The 20,143-nt window shown below is 41.0% G+C and overlaps 1 pseudogene; it reads right to left on the bottom strand.

Moving 5' to 3' along the window:
• Positions 1–230: 230 nt before the first annotated feature.
• LOC129538490 (lysocardiolipin acyltransferase 1-like) lies at positions 231–1,566 on the bottom strand (annotated as a pseudogene).
• Positions 1,567–20,143: the final 18,577 nt, after the last annotated feature.

The following is a 20,143-nucleotide window of genomic DNA, read 5'->3' as shown; positions in this document are numbered from 1 at the left end:
TCACAGTGATTGCTCCCTGCTACAGTGTTGAAATTACATTTAGACATATAAAAAAATAATACCATGTATATAGCAATATTTTTCCACTAAATTAAGGGAAAATATTTGTAACAAATAACAATAATATTGAGAAATATTTGACATAGTCATGCAAAAATGCATCTCAGTTTACAAAGGCTTAAAACATTTCCAAAATATCCCTAAGCTTTTACACTGTGAACCTTAGAATCTTACTCATTTTTCTTTGCACTTAAACGTGGCTGTTTGTCTAAAAACTGATAACATGCAAGTCTGATGACTTCTGGTCCACCAAATATTCTCTCCTGCAACAGAGAGGTGATGATAATTATAAAATATCACTGGACAAACTGTACAAATAGATGAGCAGGTACATTGCAGGACTGAGCAGGGTCCAGTACAGTAGGAGAACAATTTGACCACAAGCACCCTGGGCTCAGACTTGCAAGGTGAAATGGCAGTCTGTCTCATAAAGTTAAATGTCTTTTCTCCTCAGTAGAAGGAGCACAGCTTTCTTCTTTCTCCTCCCACCATTTTTGGCACCAGAACTGGAGGTCCTCGTTGGATGCGGGGAGGGTATCCATTGGGTATCAATGGATGTGGAAGTGGATTTCCTTGAGAAAGTCCCTGAGGAGGAAGTGCCTCTCTGAGGAATGTTGTGAGGTTATGTCACTTTGATGTCATGGGCAGCATCCAGGTTCTTAGATGGTCTACTTCAAAAGTAAAGCTATAGTTTTTGGATTCCCTGGTGGCTCAGAGGTTAAAGCGTCTGCCTCCAATGTGGGAGACCCGGGTTTGTTTGATCCCTGGGTCGGGAAGATCCCTTGGAGAAGGAAATGGTAACCCACTCCAGTATTCTTGCCTGGAGAATCCCATGGACAGAGAAGCCTGGTAGGCTACAGTCCACAGGGTCGCATAGAGTCGGACACGACTGAGCAATGGAACGGAACGGATATTTCTGAAGTCCAGTCTTTCCAACAAATTTATTTTTTCAAGCTGTGTTATTTTCTATGAGATCAGTCTCTTCTGGAAATATGAGGAGCTGAAGTGATTCACCAATATCACAGAAATAATAAATCATGTCTTAAAATAACTCTTGTCATCCTTCCATTTCCTATGAATGAAGATATAAGCACCAGCCTGCATGGCCCAATCAAATCCAGGGATGCATTTCAGACTGGCTTTGAGGTAAATTTTTTCTAATCTGAAATAGCTATATCTCATCAGATAATTCCACAGGAATATTCAGTCCACTCTTGCCCAGTGATTCATGGTGATAAAACGTCTTTCTCCAGAAACAAATGCTTTTATAAAAGCAAATCACTATTATAAAAGTGATTATAACAGGTGATGCATTTGACAAATGCATTACCTTCAGCAATGGCACAGGTAGTGTGAGCCAAGTTGCCGCAAGGCAGTTGTTGATCCAGCAGTACCACGATGGGTTTACAAACATCAAAGGTGAAATAGGATCCAGCATAAAATGCTTCCAAAAAACCTTCCCCCAAATAGAGTGACTATAAAATAAATCCCTCTCCATGACACCATGATTATTCTGAATGTGAGTCCTTGATTAGACAGATGAATTGTCAACTTCTTCCAGTCTGTGTTTTGCCTTTCAGACTCTCTGTGATGCCTTAGGTGATTCTTCCCTTGGAGTGACTTTCCTCCACTGGGCTTCCTTTACACTAGACTTTGTTGACTTTGATATAATTAAGTTTTCTGTAGTATCAAATCAGAAAGCTAGAGGCCTGAAAAAATAATAGTGTGGAGCTATTATACCTTATTTGACTCAACAGTTCTCAAAGGGTTTAAAATTCTCCCCAAACTCTGTAACAAAGTACTCCCCACTCTATTATTTTTCCTAAATTAATAAACAGTATCCCTGGGTCTGGAAGATTCCCCTGGAGAAGGGATGCAACCCACTCCATATTCTTGCCTGGAGAATCCCATGGACAGAGGAGCCTGGCAGGCTATATATAGTCCATAGGGTTGCAAAGAGTCAGACATGACTGAAGCGACTTAGCACACATGCACATCTCCATTCATATAGTTACCAAAAAACCAAAACGAACCAATGAAACACCTTAGTATTCTCTTTACTTGCTCAGCAGGTGCTCCCCTCCTCCAACCCATTATTCTTCACATCCAGTCAATCTTCCATTCTGCCTTCAACATGTGTTGTGGACTGTGAACTCTACTTGATCACAGTTACTGACCTGGCTTACTCCCTTGCCATCTCTCATGCCATCTCTTGTCTGGAGCATGGAAACTGCCCTTAACTAGTCTCTTCCTTACATTCTGTCTTTGACCCTGTCACCGACAAATTCCTCTCTTCAGGATATGAAGCTGATCATTTTACTCACCTGATTAAGATCATTCTGTAGGTCCCCTTGCCCACAGGATAAAGACACTCTTTTAGCTGAGAATTCACAATCTGGCCCTAACCTTTCCTGTCTTCTCTCTCAGGAACTTCTGCAAAACTCTGGTCTGAACTCGATGAGTGCCCTGTCACTCATCCTAACTTTGCACTGCTTGCTTTTTTGGCTTGAAGCCCTTTCTCCCTTTATCCCACAGGCAGTCCCTTTCCTTTATTTCACAGGACCACCCCAGCAGAAGCAGCTGTTCCCTTGTATGTGTTCATCTAAGTGTCATGTTCATGTCTTCAAAGAAGTCTTTGCCAAACTCAGGTAGCAAATATTTTTCTCCTTTGTTTCCCTCTAGAAATTTCATTTTTTAAGTTTCCACACTTATTAAATGTTTGATTAATTTTTTTGTAAACAATATGAACTTTGGATTGAAGCTCTTTCTTCTTCTTTGTCTTCATCTTTATCATCTTCATACAGAACTATATTTGTTGGCTCATTATTTTAAAAAATCCTTTCTCTATCAAGTTATCTCTGAACCTTGTTAAAAATCAGTTGTCTAAATATATATGGATTTATTTCTGGATTCCCTGCTCTCTCATTCACTGTTATTTTGTCAGTCCTGATACCAATACCACATTTCCCAAATTACTGTCATTTAAGAATTTAAGTCTTAACATCCAGTAACATTAATCCTCCAACTTTTTATTCTTTTTCAAAGATGTTTTGTCCTTTGATTTTCCTTAGAAATATTAGAATCCACACATCAATTTCTAAAACAAAAATTTTTTCTTGGATTTTGATTAAGATGGCATTGAATCTGTGTATCTATTTGGAGGGAACTGTTAATAATATCTTAACAGTATTGAGGCTTTCAACTAGTTAAAGATCATTTTTAAAGATCATTTAAATTTCTCCCAACAATATCTTGTAGATTTCAGTGTGTACACAGATATTGCCTATTTTTTTCAGATTTATCCTTATCTGGTTAAAAGACCACATGAAAGTGAAAACTAGTTTTCTGAGACATGAGAACTATATGCTTTACCTTATAGTAAAAGCAAGGAGCCACACTTCAGCACACTACAGTATAAAATAAGACAGTAGAGTCTTCTGAAAAATGACTGTGGTTCATGTCGATAGAATTGCCAAGAATAGGCTGGATGGGTGGTGGCAGGCTTATGATTGAAATCAGTCTTTTTAAGGATTTACAATAAAACTGGTCAAAAGTGAATAAAGTCTAGGAATCTGTTGTGCATGGGCTGTTAATTTTTTTTTAGTGATAACGTTAAAACTTTTAGGCTCGTCTAAAATGACTCCTCATGTCTCCACTTTCAGATAGATACACTGTTTATTTCAGTATCATAGAGTTTAACAGATGAGATGAAATAGCTACTTTATTCTATTGCTAATTAACACCAGGTCAGGTTCTGTTCAATGTTAGTGAAATCCCCCTGTCTGGCAACCTTTAAAAATTGAATAGCTAATACTCTGTGATGGGTGGTGCAGACACTGACCTCCTGAGAGTCAGAGGCTACATGACTATAAAACCTCCTAAGACACCTTAGAGCTCTATGTACAATTACATAATAATAATGTTAAATGAGAGTTATTTAACTTTAACAAAGGACACCCCTTGAGTTTATGTCACTATTAGTGGATTTCCTTCTACCCTTGAATCCTTCTAGGCAGGGAAAATATTTGCTATTGAAATGCTTTGCAGCTATGCTGTCATTTGAGTGGCAGTTGACAGTTCTGAAAGGCTGTGGTCTTGGAAGCTGATGCGTCCCCTACCCATCCTGAATTCCAAATAGAGAGAGTTATTTTTAACTCCATTATCAGCGCACATGACTGTCCTTGCTGGGAAAGTGAGCCAAACTGATGTGATGTTTCTGTTGCTGAGGTGAGAGAGATAGAGGGGCAGTCAGTTGTTTCACATGGTCATTTAAGGTAGTAGACAACATTGAAAAAAGAATCACAATCCAAATAAATAAAATAACCATTTTAGTGAACTAATGAGGAATACCAAATGTTTAGCACTGAAGCAAATGAAAAGTTACAAGGATTTTCTAGTGTGATTATTCTACCTCAACTTAATAATTCAAGTGTTGATGGGATCATGGTGATGGTTCAAAGACCAATTTCAGAAGATCTCTTGACATTCATTTCATAGAGTTCTTTTGAAGACATGTTTAATCCTCCTGACATTTTTATCGCTCTGGAGAACCTCATTCAACTCACACATTATCCCATTCTTCATAAATCACTCAGCTATAGACCTCAAACTTCAGTTCACTCAATTCAACACTTACTGAGTTAGCACGTGCAAAGCATTACATTAGGGCTGGAGGGGATTCCAAAAGAGTTATAACACAGCCTTCACCTTCTAGGGGCTCACAGTCCAATAGGGAAGAGAGTAATGCACACATCAGTAATTTTAAAACAAGGGAATCTCTGATATGTGTTTCTGCTATGTTGTGGAAAGAGAGAGGAATCATGGTTGTGTGCAAAGATGTAAAAACAGTACTTTTCTCGTACAAATGACTTCTTCAACCTTTCCTAAGTCTGATTTTGCTCATCATGTTATGATGAATCATCATGTAGAATACTTGCAGTTTCAAGTACAATAATAATTAACTAGTACTGGCTTAGTGAGAAAAATAAATCTTATACAAAGTAATCTGGAAGTAGGTGATTCTAAGTGAGATACAGTCACATAGTATCACTAAGAACTTGGACTCTTTATTTACCTCTCCACTCTACCATCTTCAATAGTGAGTTTTCATCATTTAGCTCGATGCTTCCTGGTTGCAGGAGGGCTGCTTCAGCTCTAGGTGTCACTTGCTATGCAATTCATCCAAAGTGAGAAGAAAAGATTTCTCACTCTTTATATCAGGGAGAAAAGTCCTGCTCAGGAGAAACCCAGGACAATTTCTCTTACATCTTATTTGCGAGCACTTGGTCATGTTTACTCCTTAGCAAAGGGGTAACTCTTAGCTTACTTGTCGTTGATCGGTCATATTTCATTTTCTGAATCCTGCTTTCCCTGAGAATGTTACTGCCCAAACACAGCTGAGAATATAGAAACCAAAAAGAGGAGGGAAGGAGAGTTAGTTAGCAACAGCATCTGCAAAAACACATCCATGTATCTGAGCACTCAGAGCTTATGTTACTAGAAGCGAGATGCCTTCTAGGACCCAAGAGTGAGTTCTTGTCTAACACCCAGAAATATCTGAGGAGACACACTTATTGACAAAGCAAAAGACTATTGGGAAGGGATGCCCAGGTGGAGAGCAGTGGGATAAGGGAACCCAGGAGGACTGCTCTGCCATGTGGCATTTGTCTCAGGTTTTATGGTGATGGGATTAGTTTCCAGGTTGTCTCTGGCCACTCATCTTACTTTTGCCATATTTGGGTCCTTCCTGGTGTTATGCGTGTGACTTAGCCAAGATGGATTCCAGCAGAATGGTTTCTGGGAGGTTGTGAGGATATATTATGAGCTGGTATCTCCTTCCTTTTTTTGGCCTCTCCTTAATGCTTTTGACTGGTGGTAGTTTGTCATTTCCATGTTCCTTATAGGGACCTCCCATAAGGAGGTCTCTTCTGTAACTACTTCTTGTTTAGAGTGGGCACTATCCTGGCTAGTAGAGTAGAAGTCTCTGTCTACCTTATCTGAATCAAGATATTCTGTCTGAAATCGGCTTCCACTCTTGTTTAGTAACTAAGTCATGTCTGACGCTCTTGGGACCCCATTGACTGTAGCCTACCAAGTTCCTCTAACCACGGAATTTTCCAGACAAGAATACTGGAGTGGATTTCCATTTCCCTCTCCAAGGAATCTTTGCAACCCAGGGATTGAACCCACGTGTCCTACATTAGCAGGCAGATTCTTTACTGCCAAGCTACCACGGAAGCCACACTTTAGTAACATCAGTCTAGTCTGAAGCTGTTGGAGCCATCTAAACTTTGTGAGCAGTTGAAACAGACAGGGCCCAAACCGGAGGCCTATCAAGATACCCAGAAATGGCAGGAGCCAAGGGAGGAAGGAGAGAAAGTGCCAAGTGCTGTCGTGACCAAATCTCGTTTTTTTGTGTGTGTGCCCTGTTCTAAGAGCCCCTTAGTGTCTTATTGGATCTGCCCAGACTGCTTAAAATAAAAAAAACAACATTTTTCCTTCAGATAGGCAGGTGCTCCCCTGTCCTAAGGTCAGTATAGGGCCTGGTGATTTTGTGGGATCATAGTGGCTAAGTAATCTTGGATTGTAGACATCAGAGGGTCCTTGCAGTCTTTTTTGTGGTTACATTAGTGTCACTAGAAAGCTGCTGAAATTTACATAGAGAGGTCCCTTTGGTGGCAGCTCCTGCCAAACCTTGAGGTTAATCCCAGGGCCAGAAACAAGAGGGTAAGCACCACTATGCAGAATATCCTCTGGTAGTGATACACTGATTGAGGCAAGGAGGCGCTACTTCAGGCCAGATCTGTGTAAAGTGTGACTTAACCTAGAAAGCAGGTCCCTGACCAAAAAGGGGGAAGAGGTAAGTAAGCTCTCTTTCTGCATATGATGCAGACACCATGACTGGCTTCAAGCTCGGTGACAAAATGGATTTGCCAAATGGGGATAGAACTTCTCTCTTACAAGTGGAACACAGCATAGTGGAATGGGGCGGACCTTCAATATCTGGGTGGAAATTGTCACCCTGCTTGCCCCAAAGCCAGAAGCAATAAGAGTGTTTGGAAAGGGACTCAAGTGCTGAGAGGCATCTTGGTATGTGTCCTCAAGGTAGAGAGCGTTGCAGGTGGATTGCCACCATAGGGCTCTGTTCTCAGGGATGAGGACCCCTACAAGGGAATAATAACAGTCAGAGGTGCCCATCTTACTGAGAAATCAGGGTGATTGAGAATTGTGACATGTTGGTTGTCCCGAACAGAACATGGATTTTCAAGACTGGATGATGGCATCTAAGGAGGGCCTCAAACCTAGGGATAGGTATAGTGTGTCATTTTTTTTTTTTTACTTTTAATTTATAGGCTTTGGGCTAAATCATATTACTGCAGAGCAATTGCTGGATCCTGGTTTTTCCTGTCAGTTCCAAAGCTGAAGGTTACTCTACGTTGTGAACTGTCTAGGTGTTCCACGGACTCTCCTGCTGGAGACACTCCTGTTTTTTTGAAGAAAATAGGGAACACCACTTAGGGGATGTTGGTCAAGAGAGAAATTAAGGATTCAAATGGCATTACAGATGTCACTGTGGGGGTAAATATAGCCAGGTGTTACTGGTACCAGGGCATAGAGCTATTTTCCCCTTTTATCTGAAAGGCTATGTCATGACCAAGATGGGTGCATGGAGTGGTAGCATACAGCTGGAAGAATGGCCCTAGACAGTTTAACTAGGGCTCTTTTAAGAATCTGGTTGGCATGCTCTACCTTTCCTAAAGTTTGGGGCCACCAGGATGTTGTTATTATTGTTCAATCATTCAGTCATGTCCGCTGAGCTGCAACATGCCAGGCTTCCCTGCCCTTCCCTATTTCCCAGAGTTTGCTCAAATTCATGTCTATTGAGTCGATGGTGCCATCCAACCATCTTATCCTGTGTTGCCCCTTTTTCCCTGTGCCCTCAATCATTCCCAGCATAGGGTCTTTTCCAATGAGTCAACTCTTTGCATCAGGTGGCCAGAGTATTGAAGCTTCAGCATCGGTCCTTCCAATGAATATTCAGGGTTGATTTCCTTTAGGATTGACTGGTTTGACCTAATTGCAGTCCAAAGGACTCTCAAGAGTCTTCTTCAGCACCACAGTTCAAAAGCATTAATTCTTCAGTGCTCAGCCTTCTTTATGGTCCAACTCTCACATCCATACTTGATTACTGAAAAAACCATAGCTTTGACTATAATCTTTGTTGGCAAAGACATGTCTTTGCTTTTTAATATACTGTCTAGGTTTATCATAGTTTTTCTTCCAAGGAGCAAGTGTCTTTTAAGTTCATGGCTGCAGTCATTATCCACAGTGATTTTGGTGCCCAAGAAAATAGTCTGCCGCTGTTTCCATTTTTTCCCCATCTATTTGCCATGAGGTGATGGGACCAAATGCCATGATCTTAGTTTTTGAATGTTGAGTTTAAGCAAGGTTTTTCACTCACTTCTTTCACCTTCATCAGAGGCTCTTTAGTTCCTTTTGGCTTTCTGCTGCTAAAGTGGTATCATCTGCATATCAGAGATTATTGATATTTCTTCCAGCAGTCTTGATTCCAGTTTATGAATCATCCAGCCTGGCCTTTCGCATGATGTAATCTGCATGTAAGTTAAATAAGCAGAGTGGCTATATACAGCCTTGATGCATTCCTTTCCCAATTTTGAACCAGTCCGTTGTTCCATGTCCAGTTCTAAATGTTGCTTCTTGACCTGCATACAGGTTCTCAGGAGACAGGCATAGTGGTCTAGTATTCCTGTCTCTAAGGATTTTCCACAGTTTGTTGTGATCTACACAGTCAAAGGCTTTAGCATAGTCAATGAAACCGATGCTTTTTTGGAATTCCCTTGCTTTTTCTATGTTGCAGTGTATGTTGCAATTGGATCTCTGGTTCCTCTGCCTTTTCTAAATTCAGCTTGTATAGCTGGAAGTTCTGAGTTCACATACTGTTGAAGCCTATCTTGAAGGATTTAGAGCATACTCTTGCTAGCATTTGAAATGAGTGCAATTGTATGGTAATTTGGACATTCTTTGGCATTGCTTTTCTTTGGAATTGGAATGAAAACTGACCTTTTCCAGTCTTGTGGCCACTGTGGTTTTTCAAATTTCCTAGCGCACTTTGTGCAGCACTTCAATAGAATCATCTTTTAGGATTTGAAATAGCTGGAATTCCTTCATCTCCACTAGCTTTGTTTGATGTAATGCTTCCTAATGCCCACTTGACTTCACACTCCAGGATGTTTGGCTCTAGATGAGTGACCACATCATCATGGTTATCTGGGTCATTAAAACCTTTTTAGTACAGTTCATCTGTGTATTCTAGCCACTTCTTAATCATTTCTGCTTCTGTTAGGTCTTTACCATTCTGACGTTTATTGTGCCCATCTTTGCATGAAATGTTCATTTGGTATCTCCACTTTCTTTGAAGAGATGTTTAGTCTTTCCCATTCTATTTTTTCCTCTATTTCTTTGCATTGTTCACTTAAAAAGGCTATTAATAGCTCCTTGCTATTCTCTAGAACTGTGAATTCAGCTGGGTATATCTTTCTTCATTTTCTTTACCTTTTGCTTCTCTTCTTTTGTCAGCTATTTGTAAGGCCTCCTCAGACACCACTTTGCTTTCTTGCATTTCTCTTTTTGGGGGATGATTTTGGTCACCACCTCCTGTACAGTGTTTTGAATATCTGTCCATAGTTCTTCAGGTACTCTGTCTCCCAGATCTAATCCCTTGAATCTACTTGTCTCCACTGTATAATTATAAGGTATTTGATTTCGGTTATATCTAAATGGCCTAGTTGTTTTCCTTGCTCTCTTCAATTTGTGCATGAATTTTGCAATAAGGAGGTGATGATCTGAGATACTGTCATCTCAAGGTCTTGTTTTTGCCTACTGTGTAGAGTTTTGCCATATTTGACTGCAAAAATTTAATCAATCTGATTTCTATATTGACCATTTGGTGATGTCCATGTGTAGTTATCTCTTGTGTTGTTGGAAGAGGGTGTGTGCTATGACCAGTGCATTCTCTTTGCAAAACTCTGTTAGCCTTTGCCCTGCTTCATTTTGTACTCCAAGATCAAACTTTGCTCCAGATACCTGGATTATCTTTCGAATTCCTACTTTTGCATTCCTGCCCCTTAAGATGAAAAGGGCATCTTCTTTTCATGAAAGTTCTAGAAGGTCTTGTAGGTCTTCATAGCACCATTCAACTTCAGCTTCTTCAGCTTTAGTGGTTGGGACACAGACTTGGATTGCTGGGATATTGAACGGTTTGCATTGAAAATGAACCAAAATTATTCTGTTGTGTTTGAGATTGTAACCAAGTTTGCATTTTAGACTCTTGTTGATTATGAGCATTGGTTAACTATGAGGGATACTCCATTTTTCTGAGGGAATCTTGTCCACAGTACTAGGTAAAATGGTCATCTGAATTAAATTCGCCCATTCTTGTCCATGTTAGTTCACTGATTCCTAAGATGTTGATGTTCACTCTTGCCATCTTCTGCTGATCATGTCCAGTTTACCTTGCTTCATGGATCTAATATTCCAAGTTCCTATGCAGTATTGTTCTTTACTTTACAGCCTCGGACTTTACTTTCACTGTTCGACACATCCACCACTGAGTGACATTTCTGCTTTAGCCCAGCCTCTTCATTCTTTCTGGAGCTGTTTCTCCCCAGTAGCATATTGGATACCAGCCGACCTGGAGTGAAGGTGATATTTGATTCCTAAACATGAGGCCAAGTTTTGGGATATCATGACTATAAATAAGGTCCCTTTGTCACTCTGGAGTGATCGGGGCAGCCTAAACCTAGGCGCTGTCTCTTTAATAAAGCTTTACAGACTTCTGTAACTGTTCTGCTAGGGAATGCTTCAATCTATTGTGTAAATATCAACAAAAGCTAGTAAATAATACCCTTGCAATTTCATCATAGCTGTAAAATCCACGTGCCAGTCTTCTCCTGAGTGACCCCTGATATTAGACAGGTTTCATTAGGGGAGGTGGCAGAGGTCTGGGTTTTTAGATGGGTATTTCTTAGATGGGTATCACAACTCTGTGTGATTTGCCTAGTAACCATAGCCAACTATGGGGATGGTGAGAAATGGGCTTAAGCAAAGTTTCCAGGTTATCTCTTCCAAAATGGGTATTTCATATAAGGAGTTAAAATTTTTCTAGACTTTGGAGTGGGAGAGGATAGTATTATTTGAACCTGGTCAGTCTGCAACCACTTATGTGACCTGATCTCCCAAGTCTGCTTAGCATATTAAGAATGTTCTTCTGGGGAAAAAGGGGGGAAGACAGCAGTGTTGGGTGGGGGATCTGCCCTGGCAGGTCTTTTGGCCTCCTGATCCGCTTCCCTATTCCACTGGGTCTCCTTTTCTTCTCCCTTTTGTTAAACCTTGCAGTTCAGTTCAGTTCAGTCGCTCAGTCTTGTCTGACTCTTTGCGACCCCATGAATCACAGCACGCCAGGCCTCCCTGTCCATCACCAACTCCAGGAGTTCACTCAAACTCATGTCCATAGAGTCGGTGATGCCATCCAGCCATCTCATTCTCTGTCGTCCCCTTCTCCTCCCGCCCCCAACCTTTCCCAGCATCAGAGTCTTTTCCAGTGAGTCAACTCGTCACATGAGGTGGCCAAAGTATTGGAGTTTCAGCTTTAGCATCAGTCCTTCCAATGAACACTCAGGATTGATCTCCTTTAGAATGGACTGGTTGGATCTCCTTGCAGTCCAAGGGACTCTCAAGAGTCTTCTCCAGCACCAGAGTTCAAAAGCATCAATTCTTCAGTGGTCAGCTTTCTTCACACTCCAACTCTCACATCCATACATGACCACTGGAAAGTAGATGACATCTAATTTAGCAAGAAAATTGACTACCTCAAGGAGCCTGAGAATGAGCTTTTCTTTGTGTTTAATCGGAGAACTTTGGGCTCTGAGCATCCCTCTTTAGTTCCAGATTGCTGCATGGGTGTGCAGGGTGAAGAAAGCTTACTTACATCTATACAGATGTTAATCATCCTTCCCTCCTCTAGTTCTGGAGCCCTTGCCAGGGGGAAATGTTCAGCCTGCTGGGCTGAAGTGCCTGAGGCAAGAGACCCACTCTCCTTGGTTTCCTTTCTAACCTGGACCTTTAAACTCCCTGACTAAAGCAGTTATGGGGGTAAATGGAAAACCCCCAAACTGAACTTTGAGTAAGCCCCTCCACATAAGGTGGGAAATTGGCAAAGAATCCTTATATATCCTCAGTTGCTCTGTTCCTCTACTAGGGAGAGACCTTCTTTGCCACCTGTAGACCAGAGTGACTTGGGGAAAGCTAGAAAGCAGTAACTTTGTCTAGTACCTGTCTGAACATTAGCAGTCGGACACAGGAAAGGAGAACACTTTCCATTTCTCAGATAAAGTCAATTACAAGGTATGATATGTCTCCAGCCTGGCACTAGATAGAAATGTCTCACCAGTTAAAGATCCTCCTGAAACCGAATACTCCCTGCGCCTGGAAAAGACCTCTTGAAATCAAAAGCTCTTGAGGGCCTTAGACCACTAGTTAACAAATACTGGGATGTCAGAATCCTAATCATCTATGAGTCTCCCTGAAACACCTCAATCATGACTGTTAAAACCAAATGGAGGAGGGAGGAACAAGATGGCGGAGGAATAGGATGGCGAGACCACTCTCTCCCCAACAAATTCATCAAAAAACATTTGAACATGGAGTAAAGTCCACAAAACAATTTCTGAATGCTGGCAGAGGACATCAGGCACCCAGAAAAGCAGCCCATTGTCTTCGAAAGGAGGTAGGAAAAAACATAAAAGATAAAAAGAGATGCAAAAGAGGTAAGGACAGAGCTCGATCCTGGGAAGGGAGGCTTTAAAAAGAGAGAAGTTTCCAAACACCAGGAAACATTCTCACTGATGAATCTGTGGCGAGCCTTGGAACCTCAGAGGGCCACATAACTGGGAGGAAAAAGAAAGAAACAATTAAAACCCACAGATTACCTGCCAAACGGTAACTCCCAGCAGAGAAGCAGCGCAGACGCCTGCATACGCCATTAGCAAGCGGGAGTTGGGCAGGGAGGAGCCGGCTGAACAGCTTAGAGAGAGGACTGGGCTTGAATACCGCGAGAGAAATCTGAGAGAACTGGGGATAGCAAAGCAGACTGTGCGATAGCTTCACCGCGAAAGGCGGAAAGCTCTAACCTAAGACTCTGCGAGCCCCACTCACAGAACAAAGGGCTGAGCAGAGCGAGCCAGCTGCAGTCGGCCCATTCCCCATCCCCAGCCGAGACAGGCAGGGAGGTCAGCCAGAGCCAAAAGGGGCAACCGCGGCCCCAGAAAGGCATCCGATACAAGCTGCAGGCAGGCTTGTTGTTAATCAAGACTTCTTGGGCTTGGGCCGGTCGATATCCTCCTGAGAAGGTGCACCAGTTGTACACCCAGAAAACCGAGTGGCAGGGACTGGGGAGGTGATAAGTCGAGGCAACTACGCTCGCCAACCACCTGGTCACCTGAGCTGCTCGGACTGGGGAAGGCACAAAACGCAGGCCCAACCAAGTCTGTGCCTTTGTGGAATACCCAAGAAACTGAACTTGAGCTGCTCAGACCTGGGAAGTGCATACAACCCAGCGCCGGCCTCGGACAGTTCCTGGCAGAGCAACCTAGAGCCTGTGCAGTGTAGACTGGGACAACACACACAGTGTGAGCAGGGGCAAACCTAGTGTGGCCGAGACGCTAAGAGCACCCCACAGAGGCCAGAGATATTTGTCTGCAGCGTTCCTCCCTTCCCAGAACAGGACTGAACAACTGAGCCTTAAAAAGTGTCCACCTGCCCCCTAGTATCAGGGCGGAAATTAGACACTGAAGAGACCAGCAAACAGAAGCTAAAACAGAGGGAACCACCTTGGAAATGACAGATAGAGAACTCTATAGACTACTCCAAGAATAAGACCAAAAACCAGAGGCAAGAGGCTTAAGCCCGAATCCTGAGAACACCAGAGAACTCCTGACTCCAGGGAACATTAATCTATAGGAGCTCATCAAACGCCTCCATACCTACACTAAAACCAAGCACCACCCAAGGGTCAACAAGTTTCAGAGCAAGACATACCACGCAAATTCTCCAGCAACACAGGAAAATAGTCTTGAGCTTCAATATACAGGCTGCCCAAAGTCACTCCAAACCCATTGCCATCTCATAACTCATTACTGGACACTTCATTGCACTCCAGAGAGAAGAAATCCAGCTCCCCCCACCAGAACACTGACACAAGCTTCCCTAACCAGGGAATCTTGACAAGTTACCCGTCCAACCCCACACACAGCGAGGAAACTACATAATAAAGAGAACTCCACAAACGGCCAGAAGAGGGAGAGGCCACCCCAAGCAAAGCAATATAAGCAAGATGAAGAGGCAGAGAAATACCCAGCAAGTAAAGGAACAAGATAAATGCCCACCAACACGAACAAAAGAGGAAGATATAGGGAATCTACCTGATAAAGAATTTTGAATTTTGATGGTGAAAATGATGCAAAATCTTGAAAGCCAAATGGAGTTACAGATAAATAACCTGGAGAAAAGGATTGAGAAGATGAAAGAAAGGTTTTATAAGGACTTAGAGGAAATAAAAAAGAGTCACTATACAATGAATAATGCAATAGATGAGATCAGAAACACTCTGGGGGGAACAAACAGTAGAATAACATAGGCAGAAGACAGGATAAGTGAGCTAGAAGATACAATTGTAGAAATAAATGAAACAGAGGAAAAAAGAAAAACGAATGAATAGAAATGAGGACAATATTAGAGACCTCTGGGACAATGTTAAATGCTCCAACATTCGAATCATAGGAGTCCCAGAAGAAGAAGACAAAAGAAAGACCGTGAGAGAATACTTGAGGAGATAGTAGTTGAAAACTTCCCTAAAATGGGGAAAGAAATAGTCACCCAAGTCCAAGAAACCCAGAGAGTCCCCAATAGGATAAACCCAAGGCGAAATACTCAAAGACACATATTAATCAAATTAACAAAGATCAAACGCAAAGAACAAATATTAAAAGCAGCAAGGGAAAAGCAGCAAATAACACACAAGGGGATTCCCATAAGGATAACAGCAGATCTTTCACCAGAAACTCTTCAGGCCAGGAGGGAATGGCAAGAAATACTTAAAGTGATGAAAGAAAATAACCTACAGCCCAGATTACTGTACCCAGCCAGGATCTCATTCAAATATGAAGGAGAAATCAAAAGCTTTACAGACAAGCAAAAGCTGAGAGAATTCAGCATCACCAAACCAGCTCTCCAACAAATGCTAAAGGATCTTCTCTAGACAGGAAACATAGAAAGGGTGTATAAACTCGAACCCAAAGCAATAAAGAAAATGGCAACGGGATCATACTTATCAATAATTACCTTAAACGTAAATGGGTTGAATGCCCCAACCAAAAGACAAAGGCTGGCTGAATGGATACAAACACAAGAACCCCATATATGTTGCCTACAAGAGACCCACCTCAAAACGAGGGACACATACAGACTGAAAGTGAAGGGCTGGAAAAAGAAATTCCATGCAAATAGAGACCAAAAGAAAGCAGGAGTAGCAATACTCATATCAGATAAAATAGACTTTAAAACAAAGGCTGTGAAAAGAGACAAGAAGGAAACTACATAATGATCAAAGGATCAATCCAAGAAGAAGATATAACAATTATAAATATTTATGCACCCAACATAGGAGCACCGCAATATGTAAGACAATTACTAACAAGTATGAAAGGGGAAATCAACAACAATGCAATAATAGTGGGAGATTTTAATACCCCGCTTACAGCTATGGATAGATCAACTAAACAGAAAATTAACAAGGAACACAAACTTTAAATGATACAATAGACCAGTTAGACCTAATAGATATCTATAGGACATTTCACCCCAAAACAATGAATTTCACCTTTTTCTCAAGAGCACACGGAACCTTTTCCAGAATAGTTCACATCCTGGGCCATAAATCTAGCCTTGGTAAATTCAAAAAAATTGAAATCATTCCAAACATCTTTTCTGACCACAATGCAGTAAGATTAGATCTCAATTACGGGAGAAAAACCATTAAAAATGCCAACATATGGAGGCTGAACAACACGCTGCTGAATAATGAACAAATCATAGAATAAATCAAAGGAGAAATCAAAATATGCATAGAAATGAATGAAAATGAAAACACAACAACCCAAAACCTCTGGGACACTGTAAAAGCAGTGCTAAGGGGGAAGTTCATAGCAATACAGGCACACCTCAAGAAACAAGAAAAAATTCAACTAAATAACCTGACTCTACATCTAAAGAAACTAGAAAAGGAAGAAAAGAAGAACCCCAGGGTTAGTGGAAGGAAAGAAATTGTAAAAATTAGGGCAGAGATAAATGCAAAAGAAACAAAAGAGACCATAGCAAAAATCAACAAAGCCAAAAGCTGGTTCTTTGAGAAGGTAAATCGAATTGACAAACCACTATCCAGACTCATCAAGAAACAATGGGAGAAGAACCAAATCAATAAAATTAGAAATGAAAATGGAGAGATCACAACCGACAACACAGAAATACAAAGGATTATTAGAGAATACTATCAGCAATTATATGGCAATAAAATTAATAACCTTGAAGAAATGGACAGATTCCTAGAAAAGTACACCTTTCCAAAACTGAACCAGGAAGAAACAGAAAATCTGAAAAGACCCATCACAAGCATAGAACTAGAGGCTGTAATCAGAAATCTTCCAGCAAACAAAAGCCCAGGTCCAGACGGCTTCACAACTGAATTCTACCAAAAATTTAGAGAAGAGCTAACACCTATTCTACTCAAACTCTTCCAGAAAATTGCTGAGGAAGGGAAAATTCCAAACTCATTCTTGGGTGAGGCCACCATCACCCTAATCCCAAAACCTGGTAAAGATCCCACAATAAAAGAAAACTACAGGCCAATATCACTGATGAACATAGATGCAAAAATCCTGAACAAAATTCTAGCAATCAGAATCCAACAACACATTAAGAAGATCATACATCATGACCAAGTGGGCTTTATCCCAGGAATGCCAGGATTCTTCAATATCCGCAAATCAATCAATGTAATACACCACATTAACAAACTGAAAAATAAAAATCATATGATTATCCCAATAGATGCAGAGAAAGCCTTCGACAAAATTCAACATCCATTTATGATAAAAACCCCCTCCAGAAAGTGGGAATAGAAGGGACATACCTCAACATAATAAAAGCTATATACGACAAACCCACAGCAAACATTATCCTCAACGATGAAAAACTGAAAGCATTTCCCCTAAAGTCAGGAACAAGACAAGGGTGCCCACTCTCACCACTACTCTTGAACATAGTTCTGGAAGTTTTGGCTACAGCAGTCAGAGTAGAAAAAGACATAAAAGGAATACAAATTGGAAAGAAGAAGTAAAACTTTCACTGTTCGCTGATGACATGATCCTCTACACAGAAAACCCCAAAGGCTCTACCAGAAAACTACTAGAGCTAATCATGAATACAGTAAAGTTGCAGGATATAAAATCAACACACAGAAATCCCTTGCATTCCTAGACACTAAAAATGAGAAAATAGAGAAATTAAGGAAACTATTCTATTCACTGTTGCAACGAAAATAATTAAATACTTAGGAATATATCTATCTAAGGAAACAAAAGACTTGTACATAGAAAACTATAAAACACTGGTGAAAGTAATCAAAGAGGCCACTGATAGATGGAGAAATATACCGTGTTTGTGGTTTGGAAGAATAAATATTATGAAAATGAGTATACTACCCAAAGTAATTTATACATTCAGTGCAATTCCTATCAAGCTACCAATGATATTTTTCACAGAGCTAGAACAAATAATCTCACAATTTTTATGGATATACAAAAAACTTCGACAAGCCAAAGCAATCTTGAGGAAGAAAAATGGAACTGGAGGAATTAACCTGCCAGACTTCAGGCTCTACTCCAAAGCCACAGTCATCAAGAGAGTATGGTACTGGCATAAAGACAGAAATATAGATCAATGGAACAAAATAGAAAGCCCAGAGATAAATCCACGCACCTATGGACACCTTATCTTTGACAAAGGAGGCAAGAATATAAAATGGAGAAAAGACAGCGTCTTTAACAAGTGGTGCTGAGAAAACTGGTCAGCCACTTGTAAACGAATGAAACTAGAACACTTCCTAACACCATACACCAAAATAAACTCAAAATGGATTAGAGATCTATAAAACTCCTAGAGGAGAACGTAGGCAAAACACTCTCTGACATAAATCACAGCAGGATCCTCCAAGACCCACCTCCCAGAATATTGGAAATAAAAGCAAAAATAAACAAATGGGACCTAATTAAATCAAAATCTTCTGCACAACAAAGGAAACTATAAGCAAGATGAAAAGACAGCCTTCAGAATGGGAGAGAATAATAGCAAATGAAGCAACTGATAAAGGGTTAATCTCCAAAATATACAAGCAGCTCCTGCAGCTCAATTCCAGAAAAATAAATGACCCAATCAAAAAATGGGCCAAAGAACTAAACAGACATTTCTCCAAAGAAGACATAAAGATGGCTAACAAACACATGAAAAAATGCTCAACATCCCTCATAATCAGAGAAATGCAAATCAAAACCACAATGAGATACCATTTCACACCAGTCAGAAGAGCTGCTATCCAAAAGTCTGTATGCAATAAATGCTGGAGATGGTGTGGAGAGAAGGGAACCCTCTTACACTGTTGGTGGGAATGCAAACTATTACAGCCACTGTGGAGAACAGTGTGGAGATTCCTCACAAAACTGGAAATAAAACTGCCATATGATCCAGCAATCGCACTCCTGGGCATACACACCGAGGAAACCAGAATTGAAAGAGACACATGGACTCCAATGTTCATTGCAGCACTGTTTATAATAGCCAGGACATGGAAGCAACCTGGATGTCCATCTGCAGATGAATGGATAAGAAAGCTTTGGTACGTATACACAATGGAGTATTACTCAGCCATTAAAAAGAATGCATTTGAACCAGTTCTAGTGAGGTGGATGAAACTAGAGCCTATTTTACAGAGTGAAGTAAGCCAGAAAGAAAAACACCAATACAATATACTAACGCATATATATGGAATTCCTGTATACGAGACAGCAAAAGAGACACAGATGTATAGAACAGTCTTTGGGACTCTGTGGGAGAGGGTGAGGGTGGGATGGTTTGGGAGAATGGCATTGAAACATATATATTATCATATGTAAAATGAATCGCCAGTTCAGGGTCGATGCATGTTACAGGATCCTCGGGGTTGGTATGACCCAGAGGGAGGATAAGGGGAGGAGGGAGGTGGGAGGGGGATTCGGGAGGGGGAACTCATGTATACCCAGGGCGGATTCATGTCAATGTATGGCAAAACCAACCAATATAATATTGTAAAATAATTAGCCTCCAATAAGAAATAAAAATTAAAAAAGAAAACCAAATGGATCTAGCTAGCTAGTTATCTCAGAGATGGGGTCTCTGGTCTTTTTTCTAGTTTTTGTAATTTTCTCCAAATGTCCGGGTTGCCTGGGCTTAGGAAGGGATGGACCAGCCGAACTCTATCTTCAATACTTTATAGATTCATGTGGATAAAATTTTTGAGTGCCTCCATGAGCCTTCCCTAAAATAGGGCCAGAATTCCTCTCTCTCCTTTGGCAACCTCTTTTATTATAATTAATGGCCTTCTGGACCCACTGGGTCATTCCCTGCAGTAGGCAAATAATGACGTATCCTAGGGATTCCATCTCTGCATTTGTGTTGGGGTCCCAATCGGACTTTGCAGGGTGGATTGCCTCTTCTGCAGGGGCTAGGTCAGCCTCCACCCACTGCAGTTCATCAGCCTGATCTAGGATTTTAGATCCTTTTCTGGCCTAATCTAGGATTATAGCTTTTTCTTTATCCTTGCAATACCAATTGAGGATGACCATCACATCCCTCCAAGTGCGGAATAAGTGAGGGCTTAAGTCACCAAAATTCACCTAAATTTGGGGGATTTTCAGAA

This window comes from Moschus berezovskii, chromosome 2 (genome assembly GCF_049115385.1).
Source record: "Moschus berezovskii isolate FMDL1 chromosome 2, NW_MosBer_1.0, whole genome shotgun sequence".
NCBI lineage: Eukaryota > Metazoa > Chordata > Mammalia > Artiodactyla > Moschidae > Moschus > Moschus berezovskii.
This window is presented reverse-complemented; position numbering and strand designations above follow the sequence as displayed.